Source organism: Erpetoichthys calabaricus (assembly GCF_900747795.2).
Source record: "Erpetoichthys calabaricus chromosome 1 unlocalized genomic scaffold, fErpCal1.3 SUPER_1_unloc_27, whole genome shotgun sequence".
NCBI lineage: Eukaryota > Metazoa > Chordata > Cladistia > Polypteriformes > Polypteridae > Erpetoichthys > Erpetoichthys calabaricus.
In genome coordinates this window covers 1,101,644-1,124,050 of record NW_026261593.1, presented here as the reverse complement: position 1 = coordinate 1,124,050, position 22,407 = coordinate 1,101,644, and the positions used below count along the sequence as shown (strand labels likewise).

The 22,407-nt window shown below is 41.3% G+C and overlaps 1 protein-coding gene across 1 annotated transcript in view; it reads right to left on the bottom strand.

Moving 5' to 3' along the window:
• LOC114642003 (zinc finger protein OZF) overlaps positions 1 to 22,407 on the bottom strand; it is a 1,360,360-nt gene that overhangs the window by 647,727 nt on the left and 690,226 nt on the right. The window lies entirely within an intron of this gene.

Below are 22,407 nucleotides of genomic sequence, written 5' to 3'. Positions count from 1 at the left end.
CATTCATTGTTATTCGTGTTGTGTTTTTATTTGTTACAGGGACAAGGGAGGGTTTTTGTTGTATATATATATATATATATATATTTGGTGGTGTCTTGTTATTGCTGGGGTGAAGGGATATTTATATTTATATATGTTTCTATTTTTTGCATGTCTTATTTTACTTAATACATATAACCCGTTTAAATTTTACATCCTGTTTTTGTGTGCTTATATTTTTCACCGTCGATTGTGGGGGAAACGTTCAATTGGTAAGAAGTACGGCTTGATAGTAAGATTATTTCTCAGTCAATTATCCAAGCCACAGGTCTTGGGAGTGTAGCTGCCGGCTGGGTAAAAGGGGTCGGTCGTTACAACATAGCCTCACACAATAAATAATAGTTCAGCTGTATAATATTATGCGTTTTGCTATTTTAAAATGATAAAAAATAAAAAAACTTACCTTTACAAAAACAAACAAAAAAAAAAGAACAGGGTTTCATACAAACAGCTTCTCGCCAAAGCTTATTAACACTAGAATTACCAGAGTCTACAATGAAACTCGTAGATCCGGCCCACCTTAAAACCGTTCTCACCTCTCTTTTGTCTTCTAAATGTGCCGATTAAGACGAGCCAGCGAGCAGACGGCTATTCCATCCCCCACCATCGCAGAACGTTCACTAAGTTTTCCCAGCTCATACCTTGTTTGATTATCTGGGAGTGACTGAACTGCTAGAGTTTTAGAGTGGAAATAATAGATCATTATTTGGAACACACGCATTTCATGTGTGTTCCGTTTCTACAGTAATCTGTGTAAACACATTGTTAAAACAGAAACTTTTTCATATCTTATTAGTAAATGACAAAATGTAGGCATAAACTATATAATGTGTGAAGCCTGAAGTCCAAAGATCAAGTAAACACTTTCACAAAAGGTTAAAGAAGATACAACAGTTTCTATAGAGTAGTGGTAAGATTTGATGACTTGTAATCAAATGTCCCTGGTGTAATCAAGAGTCCCCGGTTCGATCCTGACTCATTCCTTTATTGGCGTTTTCAGTAGTGAGTTGCTCTTATTGTTAATATTATTCAGTACACACATACACTTGGTTTGCATCTGTAAGACACGGTGTACATTTATAGGACTTGTAAATGTTTCTGTTTTTTGTTTTTCACTTTTATTCTCTCTAAATCACAATCACGATGCATACTAAGTCACGGATAGTTGACACAGACGGCTCAGCCAATCGGTGGGCAGCAGGCCTTTTGCGCCTTAGAGACCCGAGTTCGATTCCCCGCTGGAATAAAAGTGTTATTTTTTTTCTTTTTAACCATATAAAGTGCTATGCACTGTCAGTCAGTCAGATCCTTGTATTTTCATATGGGATGCTCCTTTTAAAATATAATTTTTAACAATTGAGACTGCAATTAACATGAACAAGTGTCTTTATAACTGTTATTATATAATATACAGTAATCCCTCACTTATCGCGGGAGATAGGTTCCAAGGCCGACCGTGTATTTGGACGTTTTTAAACCGTCATTAGTTGTCAGTTATAATCATCAACATTAAAAGAAATAAACATTTGAAATACATCAGTCTGTGTGTAATGAATGAATCTAATATACAAGTTTCACTTTTTGAATGGAATTACTGAAATAAATCAACTTTGTCATGATATTCTAATTTTATGACCAGCACCTGTATGTTTTTATTGTATAATATTAACAATAACAGCAGCTCTCTACTCAAAACGGTAAACTTGAGAAACTGCTAGCATTGAACCCAGAAGCTCTTGATTGGGAGTCAGCAGTTGTGTGTGGGAACTGTTAACATTTGAATCTGATGATTGTATATAAAACCGTGTCAGAACTTGTGTGCGAACGAGACTGTGAGTGGTGAGTGTCACTGAGAATGACTGGTGTGAAGCCTGAAGTCCAAATATCAAATAAACACTTTCACAAAAAGTCCAAGTATAACAGAACAAGTGCGCTTTTATTCAAGAATATAACTGAAGAAAAAAAGAAAGCAGGTTGCGGTAAGCGGTTGATGTGACACCTTGCGTGGTGCAATGCTAAGAACTGCTGACTCCCAATCAAGAGTTTCTGGGTTCGATGCTAGCAGCTTCTCAAGTTTACCGTTTTGAGTAGACAGCTGCTATTATTGTTAATATTATACAATAAAAACATATATTTGATTTACGTCTATAACAACCGCTGTAAATTTATAGTGCTTGTCAAAGTTAGTGTTCACGCTCGCTCCGATCTGACACTGCTGTTTTCAAATAAGGACGCACTATAACAGAGGTGAACTCAGATCGGAGAAAACAGAAGCCCTCCCAGCAAGAAACGTTCACTCACATATAAGAACAACGCAGCTGCACCAGGCGTAAAGGCAAAAGTCCGGCGTCATCCTGCAAATCACCTGTCCTTCAAAGAAACAGCACGGCTTACAGAGCTCGCCAACGCTACACCGTCCAGATCTAAACACTAGCGTGGTTTATGTGCCCAAAAAAAGTCTAACTGCATTCTCGTACCATTGCTCGCGTACTAAAGTGTCAGCAGATATTTTTCGTGGCATTACACGTGTAATTTGTGACCATGCCCTTGACGATCAAACAGAGGAACCTCTGCAGTATACTTGTGACTTTGTTGTAGGAAGATAAGTAAATAAAGTAAAACAAAAAAAAAAAGACGCTAACTTTGACAAGTACTATACATTTACAGTGGCTATTACAGTCGCAAAGCAAATGTATGCTTTTATTGTATAATATTAAAAATAAGAACAGCTTACTACTCAAAACGTTTATTTTGGAAGACGTTAAGACTCGAACCCAGAACCTTATGAGTTGGAGTCGGCAGCTCTAACCAGTATACTACCCAAGAAGGCAGGACAGCAAGCAGCACTAACCTGGTTTCTTTTTCTTCGGTTATAGCCTTAGAAAAAAGCGCATTTGTTCTGTTATACTTTTATCTTTTGTGAAAGTGTATAAAGATATTTGGAATTCAGGCTTCACACATTATACACTTCATGCCTACATTTTGTCAATTATTACTAAAACATGAAAAACGTTTCTGTTTTAACGATGTGTTTACTGTGCATAGATTGTTGTAGACACGGAACACACGTGAAATGCAAGTGTTCCAAATAACGATATCGTATTTATAAAAGGTGTCATTTTGCATGACTTCTCACTCTATACAGCTCTAAGCAACTGACAAGTAGGTAAACAGACTTGAGCTGAGAAAACTGTGTGCCGGTGGGGGGATGTGATAGCAGACTGCTTGCTGTTTGCTGCTTATCAACACATTTAAAGGAGAAAAGACGCTGACGGAGAAGTGCAAAGCATTTTAAGGTGGGACGGATCTACGAGTTTTTTCGTAGGCTCTGGTAATTCTAGTGTTTAATAAATCAAATCAATTACTAATAATTATAAACACAAACTATTAATACAAAATCAATAAAATAATATGTAAAATAAAAATAAAAATCCAAAATATACACATGATCATGCTGTACACCATGCTGTACACCATGCTGAATTATGTTTTAACACTGTGGCAGTGCACTAAAAGAAGAAATGCTTTTTTTTTTAATTTTGTTTTTGTTTATTTGCTTTTAATAATAAAACATACAAAAATGTATATAAGAACTCAGTGGGGGGGGGGGGGGGTGTGCACATAACTTATTTAACACTTGAGAATTACCAAATAATATACATGTCAAATAAACAGAATATAATTAGAAAAGGCTTGGAGAGAGCAGACTTACCTGTACAGCATCCACCATCACCTGAGGGTGCCTGCCATCTGTGGGGAGTCGCATTAATTAGCATCCGTACTCCAAAATATGACACTAAGTTTACACAAACAATTGCTTTTGGGAAAATTCATAACTGAAAGATACAAAAAAAATTTAAAAAACAGAATACACTTTGCTCCACATATTGCCATATTGCAGTACTGGATGTGCCAATAATTCTCACAAATCGGAATCTTCTGGGCCACAAAGAATTCAGACTCGGTGCCACCTCCAGAAGTGGGCTTCGTTGGAGAAGAGCTACACCGGGGGGTATCAACCCTTTGTCATGGCATACCACCCAAAAAATATAAATGTTCTGAAATACCTGCATTTTATTTTGGTGTTAAATTGTTAATTACTAAACTGTTGTTAAGTGAAACTAAAGGTGGGATTTCTTTTTTCACCCAGAAAATGTTCTTTCAGAGAGCTTTTCTAAGGTACTAGCAGGAGTACCTGCCGTTGCCTGGGAATCTATAACCGGTGAATTTCCCAAATGAAATAAACAGAACATACAAATAGAACAAACAGTTTTCTGATTCACATTTTCTTGTAAGTTCCTCCACTTTGGATTGTGTCTGCTGTGGCGTTGGAGATGCCCTTGTAGTAGACTTTTCACTGGCATCTGAAGTGGACCGTGAAATTGTATGTCTTTTTTTTCGGTGACATGGGTATATTCGCATAATGCAGGAGAATTATAATGTGTTACATGGTATTACATACAGAATACGCACCACAGTGAGATGAATTTACCTTATTTACACTACGTCAGAAAGTGAACAAATCATAGACATATATAGATAGACGCCGCATTCACTGTGTTGCCCAGTCGACACGATACGTCAGCACGTCCTCCCTATTGTGAGTGGCAAAAGTGTCATTTAAAGTAATACAGGTAGACGTGGAAACCGGGTTTTCTCATGAAAACACAATAACGTTTAAAACAGTATCGTTTACATACAACAGATTTTGGCAATTCGTTTAAATGTAATTATTTATATCCATTTATACACTAATAATGGCAATTATTAAAAAATAATAATTAATAATTATTATTATTAAATAATTCCTCCCATATAAGTAACATTTCTTAGACTGCCTTCTTCCATCTCTGAAACATCTTATACAACACAGTACTGAAGTATCAGTTAATGCCCGAGTCACCTCATGTATAGATTACTGTAATGCTATTCTATCTGGCACCCCACAAAAACTTATCCATTACTTACAACTTCTTCAAAATTCTGCTGCCAGGATAATAACCTGCTGTTCTAAATCCACTGAACATATTACACCGATTCTCTCTCAACTTCACTGGCTCCCTGTTCACTACAGAATACAATACTAAATACCGCTCTGAACATTTAAAGCTCTCCACAACCTCACTGATCTCCTACAGACTGACACTCCTCTCGCTCACTCAGATCCTCATCTGCAGCTCGACTTTCTGTACCACACATCAGACTCAGTGCTATGGGAGCTCGAGCGTCTCTCATTGTGCTCCTCTTCCCTCTCATATTCGTCAGCTTGATTCAATAACACATTTTAAAACTGCCCTCAAAACTTCTCTTTTCAAACTGGCATACCAATTGTGAATTTTGCACTGTTACTGGCAGTTATCTTTGTTTGTTTGCTAATTATTGATGTTTGATTTATCATTCTCTTGATTTAATTTTACTAATGTTGTTTAATTTTATTGTAAGGTGACCTTGAGTGCTAAGTATTTTCTAATGGCAAAGTATAACCAAAACAATTGTTCAGCCTCACCTATGAAATGTAATCCCCCGGGATCTGGTTTGGAGCGTACAGCGGTTTGTACAATCCCAAGCAGCACATGCGTGAGGCATCTTTATCCATTACTTCACTCCACAGCAGTGCCACTCACAATGTGGTGGCGACGTTGACGTACGATGGTGCTGGTCATGCAGCGTTTAGTAATTCTGTGTCTATGGTCAGCCTTCTCATACTTGGACACTTCCACCCTCTCTTGGCAATTTAAAGAAACACAGGTAAAGAGCGACGCACAGAGACCAAAGCTGCCGCTAGATGGCGCTGCAGTGAACTTCTGTTGTAACGTGCGGCCATCTTAAGTTCGGAGACATGTGCTGAACATTTGGTGAAAAGGTGCCCTGCGGTTCACCACAAACATTTTTCCCAACCAAACATACCCCATGACCTTCTCCTGGTCACACAGGAGCCCCATGCTCAGTTTGGTGGCGATCAGACGCCTGGTGCAGATTTGTATGGGGGACAAACAAACATACACACATACATCGACTCTGCTTTATATATTAGACTAGCAATGTTCACCTGTCAAAGACTTGTGTTAGAGTGAATTTCAAAAGGATTTGATATGTTAGGACTGATAGGCACTGGCAGTGTGTCACCATGAGGAGGTCACTTCAGCTGTCTGTGCTAATACTGGAAAAGCAAAAGAAATGCCAGCAATTGTGTCTCAAATGTTGTAAGTCTCCTCAGCGTCACTAAATATTATTATTATTATTATTATTATTATTATTGTCAAAAAGTTCAGTAAAGTCACGCCTTTGGACCAGAAGGGGTTTCCTGTTCCCGAGAGACTTTGCATTCCACTATCTTGGTTTACCTACAGTGTGCTTACTTTATTGTTGTATATTATTTGTTGCTTTGAATAAATTACAATCACCTGTCTGTCATCTCCAGTCATCTGACGGTGACTCCTGCACTCGGCTTTCTGTTGGCCAAACCCTGTGAATTAGCACATTTTCCAGAGGTCCATGAAACCCCTCTTTTACAAGGTCCTTTGAGCTGAAAGCTAAACTGACCAACCCGAGAGCAAAGTTGACAAAGCAGTGTGTGCGGAGGAGCCTAACCTCATCTCTAGTGCACTGGACATCGATGTAGAAGAGTACATCTGAGCTGTCATCTCCACATTCAGCCAAACCCCAACTCACACACTGCAGACCACCCATCTGTGGGCGCCGCTACAGCCTTTCAGACAACGGGCTCAGTGCACTAAGCTTGAAGTGCTCGGCTGAGGCTGCTGACAGACGAGGATTCCATCTCACCGTTTGGACTGGGATGTGAGATCCTGTCCTTCCAGAGGTAACGTGTTGTCCATCACGAGCTCCAAGCAAAGCGCAGATAGCAAACTGAGAAATGCAGGAAAGTAACCGATCAGTTAAATCACATCATGGCAGTAACACATGCAGTGTGCGTACAGCTTTACTACGACTCTTTGTTTTTTCCCCCATCGAGACAAGTGAAGAAAAGAAACGCGCTGAACTGGAGGAGATTAGGATTTTGTAAGTAATGAGCAATGTAATGAATTTAATTTAAGTAACGTTTCCCAGCACTGGTCGCTTGTGAACTTTTGTTTTTGTATCTGGGATATCATCACTTAAACAATTGATGGTGTCACAATAACCAGACATAAGAGTCGTGAAAAGGTTTGGGGCAGCCACCCGTGTAATTTGGTTTTCTGGCTACAAAGTTGTGTTCAATAGAAATAGCATTGATGTGCACAAAACTGAGTCCAAAACAGAACTGAGGGAACAGGGAAAAGGTGAAGACTTTTAAAGGGGAAGACAGGAAGTGAAGTCAAAGGGGTCGGGCTTATGAAGGTCTTCTGTCATTGGTGCGAGCCCGGACATGACATCACAGGGGCGGGAGCCTGCAAGATCATTGGCTCAGTCCCGGAAGTGATGTCAGATGGGATCTCCCATGAATGGTCTGCAGGCAAGGGAGAAAAAGAGTCAGTGCACTGTGCCACATCTCGGTATGTCTCGGAACTGCCCTTACTCAAGCCCTTTAGCTCCCTCCCATGCACACGTGTGTGACAATGGAAATAAACTGAAGTCCGCTTAAGCAACTGGCTAAATAAATAGGCAGAAACACAATAATGTTTTATTTCTCATCTTCATATCATTCTAAAGACAGAATTATTGACATAACCAATCAAAGTTCCAACTAATTTGCATTGTTGTATGGCTCAAAAGTATTAATTAATTAATCCTACTTTGAGCCATTCACTAATTAGTGTTGTACTGTTTGTTCATTTGTTTCTGTTACACAAAACTGTTCAATAAAGAAACCAAAATAATTTAATATACAGAGGCAACTGATTATTAAAACTGTTTTATATTAGAAAGTAATCCCTGAGTTATTTCTGCTTTAAAGAAAAATATTAATTTGCTTGAAGGAAATATGACAAATTGCAATTAATACAAAGTGACTTTCGATTACAAATTTGAACTGAGAAATTAATTGCAGTTGAATTTTTAATCAGTTGTCCTCATGCAAACACATAATTTAGAGCCATTACAAATGATGAAAATCATAATAATTGTGTACAATATCCAGCGCCATTTCTTGCTCTATGAAGTCTCCACCGAAGCAGAGGGCCATCGAAGCCACTAAGGGCCCCCAAGCTGCAAGTTCAGCCTCAGTATATTTGTGGAGTATGAACATCACCTGTCTGTGTGTAGCCAGCTAAGCCCCGTCATGTGTTTCATGAAGCACTTACAGTATCTGATTAAAAATTAAACATTTGATTTAAACAAAACTCAGCTGCAGTGGCAGGAAAGCTTTGGCTTGTGTTTGTGGGGTAATTAATTCAAAATCAATGATTATCACCAGACAGTCGTGTCGCGCAATGAGTGACGTCTACCGACAGGAATGATGGGAAGGCTGACTGAGAGTCAGGAGGAAAATAACAGGAGTGAATGTCACATTGATACCTAAGATGGCATGAAAAACGTAAAAAGAAGAAACTTGAAGAGAGAATGTGCACAGAATGAAGGTAAAGCATTTGTTAACGATGATGCGATGGATCAGAGGTGGGAAGAATAGAAATAAAACAACTTCGTTACTGTGCTTATGTTGAATTTTCAGGTAGGTTATCTCTATCTTTACTTGGGTATTTTATTTATTTGAGACTTACGTGAACGAGCAGGACGTCCCATTCAGAGAAAAACAACAAGATCGCACTTGTCCTGTCCTGTGCCCTCTACTCGACAGACCAACAGGACACCCAGATTTCCATGTGTCCCCGGTGAGGTTTTCTCTTCCCGTGTCTGGCGGTGCACACATATCCAGACTTTAAACAGCGGAGCGGCTCGAATCTGCGCTTCACTCCCACTCTCTGACACACGCAGCCCCTCTGCACGGCTTCTAAGGATGGCCCCGCCTCTTCAGTTAGCGTCACGCTGTCCGGCTCCGCCCCTTCGAGCAGCGGGTGTCAATTCAGTTCACTTCACAGTCTGCACAGAAAGAGTCCTAATAGTAACAAGAAAGAGAGTATAAAGATAAGGAAATAAAAAGATAAAGAGAAATACTGATGAGATCAATACTACAATAATGAAATAGTAAAGGATCTATATACACGGTATCTATCTATCTAGCATGTCTGTACTATCCATTATACAAAAGTAGATTTAAAAAGGAGACAAAAAACAAACAAACAAACACATACATGGCCTCTCCATGCTGTTACAGAGGCTTCTCTTCACTGGCTTAGCACTTTAACCATCATGTCTTCTATAATATTTGTCCTAGCCTGGCAAACATGATAAAAATCACAAATGGTGACATTCAAATGTCTGTGTCATCCTACAATTCAATTGTATTTGACTCCAGAATAAATGTAATAAATAACCAACAAGGTGAGCACACAGCTGGACCAATGGAGGATTTGTTTTCTTCGTTTCTACTCGTTATGTGTACAACCAGAGCTAACACCTCAAGAACTCAGATTGTATTGTGGTGAATTCAAAGACACCCTGTTTTATACTAATATTGTCTCTTTTAACAATCTTAATGCATTCATATGGTTAACACAAAGAACTCTTATACTTGTAAATATATACATATACATTTTCTTAGCATCAGCTGGGTTGCATAATAATATATTTTCCATCCACCCAAATGCACACAGATAGTAATCATCAAGGCATTTTAGACTTGTTTATCTAAGTAGAAAAATTTCATTGCACTAAAGTGTAGTCACGAAATCTTCTTCCCCTCCCTTGGACTTGGTCAAAAGGTCTTTGTTCAACTATTATTTAATATAATGATTCAAATTTTTATTATTCCACATCTCACTCCCTGTATCTGGGTTCTCTCTCTGTGGTCTCAGTGTCCTCTCCCACCAGACTGACCAGTTCTCTTCTGCTGTCCAGCACTGTGACACACTGGTGGGGGCTCCAGAACAAAAGGGCCCCCCCTCAGTTTAGGGCTGATTTCTAAATCCTCCTTCTTACTTATGAAGCCTTAAAGAGCTGAGGCTCTGCTTACTTATCTGAACTTATTGTTACTTACAAATCAGAGCGTACATCGAGATCTCAGGATGACGGCCTACTTAAGATTCTAAGGATTAATAAAATAACAGAGGGAGGTCGAGCTTTTAGTTACAGGGCACCGAGAAAATGAGGTGCGTTTTACCTGAGAAAGTGTCCACAGCTCTCAGCAGCAGCACTCGGTGAAAAACGTTATACCTGGGGACAAAAAAAGATCAATCTATCTATGATATAATGCCTTTTACTTATCTATTTGTCTATCATATAGTGCCTTTCCACCGGAGTATGAAGGTAAGATGACTCGTTATAATGAAGGGTTCACGAGTCTTGTACTAAATTTGTATTAAGTGACGTTTTGTTAGTCGTCACATTGCGGAGGTGAATCAACACTCCACTGATGCTCTCTCAGTGTTCTGGAGACCCTAAGAAGTGTTTGTTAAGCTCTTGTTACCTGAGAGTAAAGGAGTAGTGGATGCTTTATTGCACCCCTAAACTGAAATGTTACCATTAATTATATATATTTGAGTTCTCTTTTTTATTGTTGTTGACTGAGTGAATAAAGATTACTTTAAAATAATAAAATCAATCTGTTATATAGTGCCTTTCTGTTGAACTAGCCGATGAGGAAATGGGGCACAAAGAATACATTGTACTATTAAATGAAAACATTTATCAAAGAAAGAAACCAAAGCATCTTAACAATGTCAGTTTCTGAGCTCTTATGAGGTTTGAAGACGATGACAGAATTTATTAACAAAGAGCTGAAAGCGTCCACTGCTGCTGTATGAGAGACGGAGAGGATCACCTAGGAGTGAATGAGAGCTTGTAGGCCACACACTCCTGTTCCTTCTGCTCCAAGGGTCCGCACTCTGAGGGAGACACAAACTACTTAATATGGAGGGGGTCTAATGGGGGTCTGTCTTTATCAAGTGGTTAGAGCAGAAGAGTAGCAGTGGCAGCATCACAAGTTGTTTTGGCTTCTTCAGCCTCCTCCAACATACACCGAGTATAACGACACGGCACAGAAGGCCACAGCTCGTCTGAAATGAAAGGCGCCATTTATCACTTGGCCTTCAGCGCTGCACATTAACAACATGGGGCTGGAAAACAGGAGAGAAATAAACAACAGTAGTGGAGCGACCATTACAAGTTCTCAAAAGTAAGCAACATGGGCCTTCAGAAATACAAATGTTTACGGTAGGGAGACAACACTACATGAAATTTTAATTTTGGGTTCTGATCAAATTGAAATTGTTAATTACGCTGGTCATTATTTGGTGTGTCTTGTCGCTTGATTGTTTGGAGCTTCGCATTTAACTAAAGAGATAAAAGACACGAAATTCTGTGCTTCCACTCACTCAGAGCAATCTGATTGGTCAGTCTGACTTTGGTGTGATTGGTCAGTTTGACTTTGGAGATGCGACAGAAGAAGTGCGAGTGTGAGACGCAGCAGGAGGAGTAAAGGCACACGCTGAGAGAGTCAGCAAGAAATAAAACTGGACAGGAGATGAGAAAGTCATCTCAAAGATAATCTGAGAAGCAGGCGTTATGGGAACGCACTTGAGAGACGGACCACCGGTGAAGAGACCCTCAGACACCTGTGAATACCAAGGAAAGGTGCTGAAGGTACATGTATGACAGGAGAGAGCTAATGTTTTTAATGATTCAGTTATCTGCCTTTGACATGTACTGTGGCTTGTAGAATATAAACTGTACATTTATTCACAGCTTTTGTAAGTTTTGTGAACACTGATTGTTATTTTTAAAATATTCTTAGTAATAATCACATATACAGATGGTGTCCAAAATAAAACAGACAGACACAAATTGACAATGTTCTGCTGTTTTAGGGTCAAAGCCCACCACACCTTTCCCAACCCCCATTTACTTGGCCTACAGTTCAATCCGAGACCCTTAAGACGATCTTCGCCTCATGGCTGCCCCCTGGTGGGCAAACACCCCAAAGGCAAAGACTGATATCGAAAATAGGGCACAATAGAGATGGAGAATTTAGAAAGTAAAACAAATCTGAACGTTAGGGCCGAGTTCCTGCTTTCTCACACTCCTCGTTTAACTGGAAAATCTCTTCTTTTAAAATAAACTCAGCATTCCCATGAAATTACAGGCACTGAAGACTGCAATTAAATCAAAGTGTGTGCGGTGAGGGCCATTGACATCTTTAGCTCAGGACTGTCTGATCGCTCAGTCGTGTCAAACATCTTGGACCTTTGCACTCCTGTTGGCTTCTACTTCAACATCAAAGGCTGCAGGCCTGACTGAGTCAGAAGAATAAACACGTTAAGAGTTCATCATGATGGACCTTTAGAAGTCACAATCAACCAACTGTTAGACGCGAGGAATGACTGACCAGGAAATCGGAATCCTTTAGGGCTTTGAATGTGAGGAGAGACAAAGTCCTGTGGTGGGCAGAAGAAGGACGTGTCAGTTGCTGTGCACTTGGCTTCTGCTCTGTCACTCTGTGTCGATTATTAGGGACTTTGGTTTAAGATAAGAAACGATAAGGAAGAACAAACAGTAACTGATCCATTGTGAAGCCTCCAGTACGGAATGAGTGTCTAAGCTTCATGTGGAACACATTTACATAAATATTGAGATTTATAAAGGTAAATTGTGCAATTTATTTACAGTATAATTTATATTTACATTTTATATTTAAAGTTTATTTTTTGAGTTCAGGTTGTTCACCTGCAGTACTGTATGGAGTTCAATCTGTGGTTCAGAAATTACAAATCTGACTTCTTCATGTTCAAATGTGATATGACTTTTTTAGGGGGTGCAAACATTTACTAGGGGCATAGAAAAGGTTGGCAGCCACCACTGTAGGGCACTTGCAGATCTCCTGAGCCCTCATCCTGCTCTCCAGTCATCTTTGTTCTCTTATAAAAGTGACATTTCATGAGATTAGAAGATCCGGACAAGTCATCGACCTTAATGCGCAGCCATAACCGCTACAGGAGGTCACATTTTTATTTAACCCGCCACCCTGTAAAGGTCCACCTCAAACATGGGGGCTTTAACTTTCAAAGGTTCTGCAACTTTACAACTTCTTATATGCTTTTGCTGTTATGCATTCAGTGCCTCCAAGTTTATTCTTATTTGGGGAGATTTGCACTTCTCTGACACATTTTGAAAATTAAATAATAATAAATTTCAATCTTTTTTGAATGAGGTATTGATATGAATAATGTCAAACTTTTATTGAAGACTAATTACAGTCATTCTTGAGATAAAAGCCTGTCAATTCTAGGATCAGATGCAGACACGTCAGGGACATTTCTGTCTTAAATAAAAAACAGAACAGATCACCATTACCAGCGTCTCCAAGAGGACCTGCTTTATTACAGTAGAACAAGCTTGAGGGAGCCATGCTGTGTGAACGCCTCAGTTCATCAGGTCAATAATGGAGAGCATAGAAAAGCAACGATCTTAAATAAGCTGAACGTGTCTGCAGTTAAGAAATCCATCAGTTTACACCAATCAGCATACAGATAAATGGTACAATCTGTAACACACCTCTATCTTTGTATATCCATCTATCCATTCATTTTCTTCCACTTCTCCAGGGCCAGATCATAGGGGCAGACATCTGAGCAAGGATGCCCTGACATCACTTTTCTGTGCCACCTCTGCCAATCCCTCTGGGATAATAATCTCTCTAGTGTGTCTGATGTCTGCCCCAAAGTTTCCTTCCAGATGAACATGCCTGAAACACCACCTCAGGGAGACATTCAGGAGGCATCCTAATCAGATCCCCTAATCACCTCAACTAGCAATTTTCTACTTTGAGCTCCTCCTGAATTACTGTGCTCCTCACCCAATCTCAATTGTCTTCCTCCACTTATACAGGAAAGCAAGAGTAGGCAACTGCATAACTGATACCCCATACTGCTGAAGGACCACCCACAGGACACCATAAGGGACATGGTGGTGTATGTATTTTCCACACACACAAAACCATGTTGGACATACTCCAATGAATCCATAGTGTGAATGAATCCTAGTGATGGTAACATGCTGGTCCACCTTTTCATGACAGAGATAAAATCTGATTTGTTTCTTGTTGATCCAAACAAACAGACCCTCTTTTCTAAAACCCTGGCATAGGTCTTCATAAGGAGGCTGAGGAGTTGTCATCCTTAAAGTTGGAGCACCCTCTGGTCTCCTTTCTTAAAGATGGAAACCCACTGTTTCCAACCACCATGCAATATTGAAGAGGCATGTCAGCCGAGACAACCCAGCAAAGTCCAGAGTCTTCAGAGAACTCAGGGCAAATACTATCACTGCCAGGGTGACACTGTCAAGGAACTTGTTAACTACCTCAGCAACCTCAGTGCCAGTGACAGATGAGTTCTCCTACAAGTCTCCAAACTCTGCTTTCTCACAAAGACAACAAATCGGTAGGATTTAGGAAGTCCTCAAAGTATTTCTTCCACCACGCGGCTACATCTGCAGGTGAGGTCATCAGCATGCCATCCCCGCTATAAGCAGCACGGGCATTGCTTCTCCCTCCTAAGTCACTTGACAGTTTTCCATAATTGACTCAAGATCAGCTGAACGTGGTTACTCAAGGCCTCACCAAAGCCCCCACACCACACACACACTTGGGTTTTTGCCCATTCAACTGCCATCACCTCATTGCACTTGACCTGTCAGCTTCCTCTGAAGTTCCATAAGCTAACCAAACTAAGAAAACCTCCTTCTTCAGTTGGTGTCCACCACTATGTTCAGGGATCACCACTTTGGCCAGCACCATTGACATTACAGCTGCATCTCTGTGCCGCCAGCTCTGAATTGGAGGCAAAGAACATAGCCTATTAATATTAGATAGATAGATAGATAGATAGATAGATAGATAGATAGATAGATAGATAGATAGATAGATAGATAGATAGATAGATAGATAGATAGATAGATAGATAGATAGATAGATAGATAGATAGATACTTTATTAATCCCCAAGGGGAAATTCACATACTGCAACAGCAGCATACTGATAAAAACAATAAAAACAATATTAATTAAAGAGTTATAAAAAAGCAGTGCAAGTTAAAAAAAATGCAAGGTGGAGAGTGTGAGGCAGGTATAACAGTCAATAACTTTGTATAATGTTAATGTTTACCCACCCTGGGTGGAACTGAAGAGTCGCATAGTTTGGGGGAGGAACGATCTCCTCAGTCTGTCAGTGGAGCAGGGTGGTGACAGCAGTCTGTCGCTGAAGCTGCTCCTCTGTCTGCAGATGATCCTGTTCAGTGGATGCAGTGGATTCTCCATTATTGACAGGAGCCTGCTCAGCGCCCGTTGCTCTGCCACAGATGCCGAACTGTCCAGCTCCATGCTTACAATAGAGCCTGCCTTCCTCACCAGTTTGTCAAGGAGTGAGGCGTCCCTATTCTTTATGCTGCCTCTCCAGCACACCACCGCGTAGAAGAGTGCACTCACCACAACCGTCTGATAGAACATCTGCAGCATCTTGCAGATGTTGAAAGATGCCAGCCTTCTAAGGAAGTATAGTCGGCTCTGTCCTCTCTTACACAGAGCATCAGTATTGGCAGTCCAGTCCAATTTATCATCCAGCTGCACTCCCAGGTATTTATAGGTCTGCACCCTCTGCACACAGTCACCTCTGATGATCACGGGGTCCAGGAGGGGCCTGAGCCTCCTAAAATCCACCACCAGCTCCTTGGTTTTGCTGGTGTTCAGGTGTAGGTGGTTTGAGTCGCACCATTTAACAAAGTCCTTGATTAGGTCCCTATACTCCTCCTCCTGCCCACTCCTGATGCAGCCCACGATAGCAGTGTCATCAGCGAACTTTTGCACATGGCAGGACTCCGAGTTGTATTGGAAGTCTGATGTATATAGGCTGAACAGGACCGGAGAAAGTACAGTCCCCTGCGACGCTCCTGTGCTGCTGACCACAATGTCAGACCTGCAGTTCCCAAGACGCACATACTGAGGTCTGTCTGTAAGATAGTTCACGATCCATGCCACCAGGTATGAATCTACTCCCATCTCTGTCAGCTTGTCCCTGAGGAGCAGAGGTTGGATTGTGTTGAAGGCGCTAGAGAAGTGTAGAAACATAATTCTTACTGCACCACTGCTTCTATCCAAGTGGGAGAGGGATCGGTGTAGCATGTAGATGAAGGCATCCTCTGCTCCCACCTTATCCTATTATGCGAACTGCAGAGGGTCGAGGGCGTGGCGGACCTGTGGCCTCAGGTGGTGAAGCAGCAGCCGCTCCATGGTCTTCATCACATGTGACGTCAGGGCGGCAGGCCTGAAGTCATTCAGCTCATCAGGACGTGATACCTTTGGGACTGGGGTGATGCAAGATGTTTTCCAAAGCCTTGGAACTCTCCCATGTTCCAGGCTCAGGTTGAAGATAAGCTGTAGAGGACTCCCCAGCTCAACTGCACAGGCCTTCAGCAGTCATGGCGATACTCCATCTGGACTCACTGCTTTGCTGGCACAAAGTCTCCTCAGCTCTCTGCTTACCTGGGCTGCTGTAATTGTGGGTGGGGGAAAACTGTCTCCTATGCTGGTATCAGCAGAAGGATGAGTGGAGGGTGCAGTACTCCGAGGTGAGAGTGGTTTAGGGTGGTCAGAAATGCTAAAAAAGTTGTTCATCACGTTTGCTTTCTCTATGTCTCTTTCGATGGTGGCACCCCGCTTTGAGCTGAAGCCAGTGATGATCTTCATCCCATCCCACACTTCCTTCATGCGGTTATTCTGCAATTTCTGCTCCAACTTTCTCCTGTACTGCTCCTTCGTCGCCCTGAGCTGGACTCGGAGTTCCTTCTGCACGTGCTTGAGCTCATGCTGATCACCGTCTTTAAAAGCCCTTTTCTTCTGATTCAAAAGGCCCTTGATGTTACTTGTAATCCATGGCTTGTTGTTAGCATAGCAGCGTACAGTTCTTACTGGAACTACAATGTCCATACAGAAGTTGATGTAGTCAGTAGTGCAGTCAACAACCTCCTCAATGTTCTCACTATGTGATCCCTACTGGATATCCCAGTCCGTAGTTCCAGTCTCTCAAACCCTGCTCTGCCTCAAGGGACCACTTCCTGAATGAGCGTGTGGTTGTAGGTAGGACCCTCAGTTTTCGTTTGTAGTGAGGCTGAAGCAGAACCAGGTTATGATCTGCTTTCCCAAGCACAGGCAGTGGGGTGGTGCTGTATGCATCTTTAACGTTTGCATACAGTAAGTCAATAGTCCTATTTCCCTGGGTCTTACAATCCACATACTGGGAGAAGGCAGGTAATGTTTTGTCCAGCGTCACATGGTTAAAGTCTCCAGCGATTAGCACAAGCGCCTTGGGGTGCTGCGTTTGTAGTTTAGCAACAGCAGAATGGATGATGTCAGCCGCTATTCCCACGTCCGCCCGAGGAGGGATGTAAACAATAACAACAATGACGTGTCCAAACTCTCTGGGCAAGTAATAGGGACACAAACATACGGCCAAGAGTTCGATGTTCCTGCAGCAAGCACCGAAGGCTTGTATCGCCACTTCCTCGCTAGTCGTTTAGCCTTTAGCTTAGCGCTGGCTCTGCTGCCATGATACAACCTTCTTACATCGTTGGGTAAATAGGGAACCACACCGGCACCGGCCTTTGTTCTCAGTGCTTGAAGTTGACTACCTGAATAGACGAGTCTCAGCGTGTAAAAATCCATGTCCAAGTAGTAAAAAGTGTCCAGGAAACGAGTCCACATAAAAGAAAGTGGTAGGAGTGACCATAGAGACAGAGAAAAAGGTAGAAAGATAGTCGTACACAAAGCTGCTGGATAGGCTGCCATTCACGGCGGTGCCTAACTACTAACTAACTACTATTTTGAATCACCATGTCCATCTGGTATCTTCTTTTGCCATTTGATCCAACTCATAACCAGTTAGTGATCAGTTGACAGCCCAGCCACTCTCTTCACCCAAGTTTCCAAGACATACTGTCGTAGATCTGATGACACAGGTAAGAAATCAATCGTAGACCTATGGCCTAGGGCACTCTGACGCCAAGGGCACTTATGAACACCATTATGCTCAAACATGGTGCTCATTATGGACAGTCACTAGCACAGAAGTCCAATAGCAAATCACCCCTTGGTTTCTGATCAGGTAGGCCGTTCCTGCTAATTACACCCTTAAAGGTTTCACTGTTATTGCTCATGTGAGTGCTGAAGTCTCACATTTGAGTCCCCAGTGGGACCACCTTCCAGCACTCCCCCCAACTAATCTATGAAGGTCGAACACTCAGACCCAATAGTCAGCACATAAACATAGAGAAGAGTCACAGCCTCCAAGTAGAAATTGTATGAAAATGACCCTCATGTCCAGCAGGTAAAAATGCAAAGTACAAGTGCCAAGTTGGGAGCTGTAAGTAAACCCACAGCTCCTAATGCCTTTCACTCTGGAGAACTCCAGAATGGAATAGAGTCCAGCCCTTCTCCAGGAGTTTGGGTCCAGAGCCCATGCTGTGCATTGAGGTGACACTACCTCTCTACCTCCTGCAGTAGCTTGGGTTCCTTCCCCAAGTAGCTGGGGATAAGTCCACCAAGGCACCTGACTTTGGCTACCACACAAGCCTCAAAGCACCAGACACATAGGACTCCTCCTGCAGGTGGGGTGTAAATTGGGGGATCCTTCTGACTATGACTGGCCGGGTTCCATAAGGAAAGGCCCAACCACCAGGAGTCTGCATACAAGCTCACCCCTCAGGTCTGAATTCACATATAACCCGTTATGGCAGAACAGGTCCAATAAGGTCAAGCAGGAGTCCTAAGCTCCATAAACTTATATCCTTCTATCCTACATCAAGATTTGAGCCACACATTAAGCCTTCCAATCTCCTCAACGTTATCTGGACTGGTGGGTGGCACAGGCAGAACTTCAGAGAAGACCACCTTGTCAGTTATTATACTGCGCTTGGCATCTAACTCTGTAGGACTGCAGGACTGTTAGCCTGCCCTTATGTATGCCATAAGTAACAACATGGGGAATGACTACTGGATCTACACCCACTCTGGCCAAGAACACATGGGGGGGGGGGGGGTCTTAGAGGAGATTTTGGAAAAATTAGGGAGGTTTCTATACAAACAAAGAAAATACAGAGTGATGTACATGGAGAAGAGCACATAAGAAGAGGAGATACACTAATTCTAAATGGAAGAACTCAATAAGCATTGATTTTATGATAAACAAAATCTGATGGAATTCTGTAGACAACAATACAAGCAAGACCAGCGACCCTGCTAATAACTCAGAGAGATTTACTCCACAGTAGAAGATGAAGATGAGAAAGTAATTGAAGCATTTGATGAAGACCTTGATTTGCTTATAAAAGGATGAAACAGCATCAAGAATTGCTAATAATTACAGGGGATTTTATAGCAAAGGTGGGAAAGCTTAGAGAACGGAAAGTAATTGGGCCACATGGACTTGGTGAGAGAATTCAAAATTGGGAAAGACTTTTAGAATTCTCAAAGAAACCTTCTTTTAAAGTCACAAACACATGGCGCCAACAAAAAGAAAACCCAAGATACACCAGGAAGACACCAGATGATAAAACCAGAACTCCCATGAACTCCATTGTAGTAGACAATAATTGCCTTTGAAACAGTAAGACAAGACCAGGGGGGCAGCACGGTGGCGCAGTGGGTAGCGCTGCTGCCTCGCAGTTGGGAGATCTGGGGACCTGGGGTTCGATTCCCGGGTCCTCCCTGCGTGGAGTTTGCATGTTCTCCCCGTGTCTGCGTAGGTTTCCTCCGGGCGCTCCGGTTTCCTCCCACATTCCAAAGACATGCAGGTTAGGTGGATTGGCAATTCTAAATTGGCCCTAGTGTGTGCTTGGTGTGTGGGTGTGTTTGTGTGTGTCCTACGGTGGGTTGGCATCCTGCCCGGGATTGTTTCCTGCCTTGTGCCCTGTGTTGGCTGGGATTGGCTCCAGCAGACCCCCGTGACCCTGTGTTCGGATTCAGCGGGTTGGAAAATGGATGGATGGATGGACAAGACCAGGAGATGATTGTGGATCTGACGACAACCCAATAGTTGGATCAGTTAGAATAAAACTAAAGAAAATCAAGAAAAAGAAGACAATGAGACTGTAAGAGCCAATCTTAGATGGTTTATTAGTTAATTTTAAAATTCAGTTTGTTTAATGTGAATTGAATGTAAGGTTCTTATAGAAAATCAGATAATGGAAGATTCTGTTTAAGCCCAAAAGCTAATTTGTAATCGCACTTCCTCATTGCTCCGCTTTATCTGGACTGTCATAATAGAATTTCAGTCAGTAAGGGACATCGTGTCTTCTGCTCGACGTGTGGACTGTTTGATTTGCTTTCAAATAAAGTAATAGCGGCACACAGTTTACTGATCATTTGACATATAAACTCAATTGTATGTTACATAGAGAACTTATTAGAGAAACATAAAGAAACTAACAAGATATGTAAGGCTTAAATTGAAAAAATCTTATACAGGAACATTTGTTTTGGATTATCGATTTTTGTCTTTTCCTTCTGTATGACCTGTTTGTACATTGAATTTTACTAAACAAATGTATTTGGACTATGGTATTATTTGGATATTTGCATACACATCACTGAGTCACACCTGTAAGATTTTTTAGTAGTCTATTAATTTATGCCTTTATTAATTAACCATTCATGCCTATTATTTTACTTGTTTATTTGAGCAGTTGTCACTCCTGTTAACCAATGAAGGAAATGGGTGCAGATCTCCTTTTTAATATCTTTATGATTGCTGTTTAAAGATTACTTTTGCTGTACATTATGAATTGATTATAAGTTACTGTAATATCTGAGTTAGCATTGGCTTACTATCATTTGTAAAGGTTTAGGTTATAAATCCTTATAAAGTAATCTGTGACCTCCGAGGCTAAGAGCTGTTTAACTAGCACATGTTTTATTGTTGAAACCTCAGGGGCCAAGTCGCCTTCTTAGCGTGTGTTACATGAATAACATTTACATGAGACCTCGGAGGCTGAGCGCCATTACTTACTGTGTGTTTGAGAATAAAACTTCAGAGAGCAGGCAGATTAACTTACTGTGTGTTACAAAGCCTAAATGTTAAAAGAATACTCACCAGTTATGAATACAGTAATCCCTCCTCGATCGCGGTGAAAATCCGCGAAGTAAAAACCATATGTTTATATGGTTATTTTTAGATATTTTAAGCCCTTATAAACTCTCCCACACTAATAAAAACATTTCCCGCACAATTATAGAGCACAAACCCTTTGTATTCTCTTAGATATTAGTTAAGATTTGTTGAAATTATGTATGTAAACACACTGTTTATATACAGTAAAACCTAAATATTATTTTAAAGATATCAGGCGTCTCCGATATCACATATGTTACAGTCATTACAACAGACAGGCCACCAGCAATAAATATGTACAATGCAAGAAAAATTGTATACAGTAAATTGTGTGTACAGCAACACTAAACTATGTACATGTAGTAAGTACTGTACGTAAATAATTAATTATGGTTAGTCACCAACAATGACACGACAACTTGTCCGATAACGATGAGTTTAATTTTACTGCACAACAAAGGATAGCGTTACAGCTCTTCTAAAGGAGCCTCTTCAGGCGACTGTGTAGCACCGCCATTGTTCTTCTTCTATCACTCTTCAATCCAAATCCCTAAAGCAGATTATGTCCGGACTACCGCCTTATCACGTCCACTTGCAACTCGTTTTGCACCCTGGTTAAAGGACACTGTGGCCGTAGATCTTATATTCTTTTCCTCCTTTTTAAATAAAAAGAATAGTGAACTCATTGATGCCGTAATGGCGTCCTGCAGCGGTGTAGCTGTTCCCTTCCTTCAACATATCCAAAACTTTTACCTTTTCGACAATCGTTAGCATTTTCCGTTTGCGCTTGGGCACGGCCCCTAAAGCAGTAGCAGAAGCAGATTGTTTTGGAGCCATAACAAAGGACTTGACTATGCACAAAAATAAACACAAAAGAGTACAAAAGTTAACTCTTTACACAGCGAAACACGTTGATGCTGAATGAGCGAGACGAGACTTCCTGGTTAACACAGCAGAATAGAATTCGGCGCTCCGTCGCTAAGCCAATCAGCACACAGGAACTTAACTGCGTGCTCTGATTGGGTAGCTTCTCAGCCATCTGCCAATAGTGTCCCTTGTATGAAATCAACTGGGCAAACCAACTGAGGAAGCATGTACCAGAAGTAAAAAGACCCATTGTTTGCAGAAACCCGCAAAGCAGCAAAAAATCCGCGTTATATATTTAGATATGCTTACATATAAAATCTGCGATAGAGTGAAGCCACGAAAGTCAAAGCGCG